This window comes from Palaemon carinicauda, chromosome 12, assembly GCF_036898095.1.
Source record: "Palaemon carinicauda isolate YSFRI2023 chromosome 12, ASM3689809v2, whole genome shotgun sequence".
In the NCBI taxonomy this organism is placed as follows: domain Eukaryota; kingdom Metazoa; phylum Arthropoda; class Malacostraca; order Decapoda; family Palaemonidae; genus Palaemon; species Palaemon carinicauda.
Window position 1 is genome coordinate 124,653,851 of NC_090736.1, and position 3,279 is coordinate 124,657,129.

Consider the following 3,279-nt stretch of genomic DNA (forward strand, 5'->3'; position numbering starts at 1 on the left):
ATGTGATTGATTTGTAATACAGACTTTTATGACTTTGATACCTCAGTATCTTAAAAGTGGCATCTAATGTTTTTTCTTTCAGATAAACAAGTTCTGTTTACTATCATACTTATGCTTAAAGTTTGGGTTATCCTCTTCTTATATATATATATATATATATATATATATATATATATATATATATATATATATATATATATATATATATATATATATAATGGGAGGACTCCGTCCCAGAAGGGGACGGTGGCGGTTTTACAAGTTTCCTCCTATGCGGATATAAACCTTTGTCCAATACAAGTATTGTGCGGAGAACTGGTCGATATTTCATATTGACGCAGTGGTTCTTTACAAACTATGCTTTACTTAATATAGGGTGAGACCACTATGTTAGCTTGCCTGGTATTCATACATAGGTATATGTACTTTTTGGGCTCAAGCCATGGCGTCCTGATGGAAGGTTCCTGTTTGGTAGCTTCCTTGGGTATAAGACTACTAAGATATTCCCAGAGAATTTAACCACAGGTTATCACAGAATTCTAACTTCTGGAGCGAGTATCTCAAAGGTTTCCCTTTAAGACATCGTAATACAACAGGGGACACGCATGTCTGGTCGTGCCACATAGCTATCTCCACCCCGAACAGAGTTAACGCTTCGGTGTGTAAGGGCTGAGAATAGCTGGGAGCCGTTCCACAGCTAATCTCACTCGTGGCTACTACTGATACTCGAGACGTAAACAAACGGACGCCATTGCTCTAATGACGTCACGCGCGTCTTTATCCTTTGTTTAGTAGCTGCCCTACTGAGACGGATTTTCCCTTGTGTGAACTTTATCGTTTTGCATCTTCGCTATGTCGTTACCTTCAGCCTCGCCTTCTTCTGGAAAGTTGAGTACAAGGTTCCAGTATTGTTTAATTAAGCTCTGGCCGTAAAGTAAATATTATTTTGCGAAATAATTGATGTTTTGTGGCAGAGCTGTGCCTCTACCGGACCCGCCATTTTATGGCGTCGTTGTTGTTTTGCATGTCTTATTTAGTTAGCCACAACAACGCTTCCGGCCTTATATACTAATCGAATACATTAGTTTATTTAGTCTTCATAGCTAGGAACTTTTATATCGTGTTTAGACGCTTTTTATCGGTCATCGATTGACCTCATACCAGTCGGCTACTATAGCCCCCAGGCCAGGAGCCTATATACAAGTGTTCATACATGATTTATCAGTGATCCTAGACTAAGTTATGAAGATAGTGGCATTATTATTTTACAATACTTTTGACTAGTGATGCAAATGTTTTCGCCTTCAGGGACCATATAGGGGATAGGCTAGTCAGTGATTCTTACTAGCCTAACCTAACCTTAGGACCCCTATATGCTTCCTTCATCCCCTGCCTTGGCATTCCCTCTAATTAGCCTTGATCCCTTTTCTGAGTAAAGGGATTTATTGTCTAATAGAGTATTATATCGCCTCTCAGTCCTCCCTAAAGGAATGAACCCCCTTTAGGATTGCGTCTGAGAGTGAGGTTAGGCTAGCCTACCTCTATGGCTAGGATAGTCTGCGACTTTCCTGCGATAGCGATACGTCTTCTTCCTTGCCTAGTTCAGGACTTTTAGCCCTGATCTAGGTCGGGTTAGGAAGGTTTCTCTGTTCCATGCTGAAACTGTACTCTTGCACCGTTTTAGCCGATCAGCCTAATCTTAGGTTAGGGAGTGTCCTCCCTTCCCTTTGTGGCCGCTCTGGTACAGAAACCCTTCCTGGGAAGACCCCTCTCTTCTCCCTCCCCACCTATCTCTTGTATAGCCTAGCCTATGCTTAGGTTAGTTTATACTCATCTGTCCCCTGTCCTACAACTCCTCCTTAGGGTGGATGAGTAGGGCTACCCGAGCTTCCTTGTGCAGTCCGCTCTGGTACATATACCTTCATAGTGTCCTATAAGGTTAGTTCCTAGTGTAGCTCTGCATAAGGGAGTCTCCCCCCCCCCCCCATCTTGGGTGTTCCCTAGTCCTCCCTTGGGCTACCTGCTCCCGGTCCCTAGTGACCCCTGCATATGGATGATAGAGCCTGTCTCTATCATGGGTACACCCCCTCAGGGAGGGGGAGGGATGTCTGGAACCCTGAAGGTACTTCCTGCATCCTTCCCCCCCTCCCCCTGTCTCTCTATCTATCCGGGTGCCGGTCTCTTGCCGCCTCTTATGCCGGCAATACCTGCCTCTTGGTGACTTCCCTACCCTTGCCGCCAGCCCCCCGTGTTCCGAGGGACTGCCGGCTGCCGCCGGCTACTACCGGCGGCTCTCCTACTCCTATCTAATCGTCCGCTTGCCGGTCGATCTCCGGAGTGCCGGCATATACTGCCGGCAACCCGATACTACCTGTACCATCCTTACCCCAGTCACCAATCCGGCATCCTCCGGCTGCCGGAGCCGCCGCTCCCTGCCGGCGTGCCGCCGTTGTGCCGGCGGCCGCCATCCTGGTATCTAACTGACTTTTGAAAATTGTCTGTTCTAATGCCAGAATCTATGCTGGAGCGAGCTCCGGCGTGCCGGCGGCTTGCCGGATACCCCGGAGGCGTCAAGAATACTTGCACCCCCTCTCTGTAGCTATCATAAGACTAAGATAGCCCTACCTGGCAAATAGATAAGCTGCTTTGCTTCTAAGATCAGTACCTAGTACTGCTCTATTAGTGATCATGCTGTCTCTTTGCATTCTTCTATTTCCAGCATGCTATGTGCATCTTAGCACGGCTGGTTGCCAGAAGCAGTTACCCTTAATGAGACCTTCTGGCTCTTATCTGGGAACCGAATGAATTCGATCCCAACCTTGTCCTTGGCTTTCCATGGAGTTCCAATATAATGGGAATCCTAAGAAACTATATCCAATGATCTCGGTCATTTGGATTATCCCAGGACCAAGCCTATGGTAACCAGCCGGGCGAGATGCATGGAGCGTGTTCTCCTTTACTGTTTCACTCTCTATGCATCACACCTTCTGTAAGTTAAAATTAATGATTAATATTAACTTAATTTAAGAGCCATTCCTATGACTCCCCCATACTCATTTTCTCTTTCTTCCACAGGAGGAGCAGATGAAGTGCGATTTCGCATACTGTGCCGTGAAACGCTCCCAGTTTTACGGACATACGGCGTGCAGGACTCACGCCCCTTGCTCAGACAAGAAAGGGGATTGGAAGTTCTGGAATCCACTGGAATGTACGGTCTGCCAGGCCTACCTAGTTGAGGCCTTCCATAACCCTCCCTCAGCGGAGGTTAGAGACATTGCT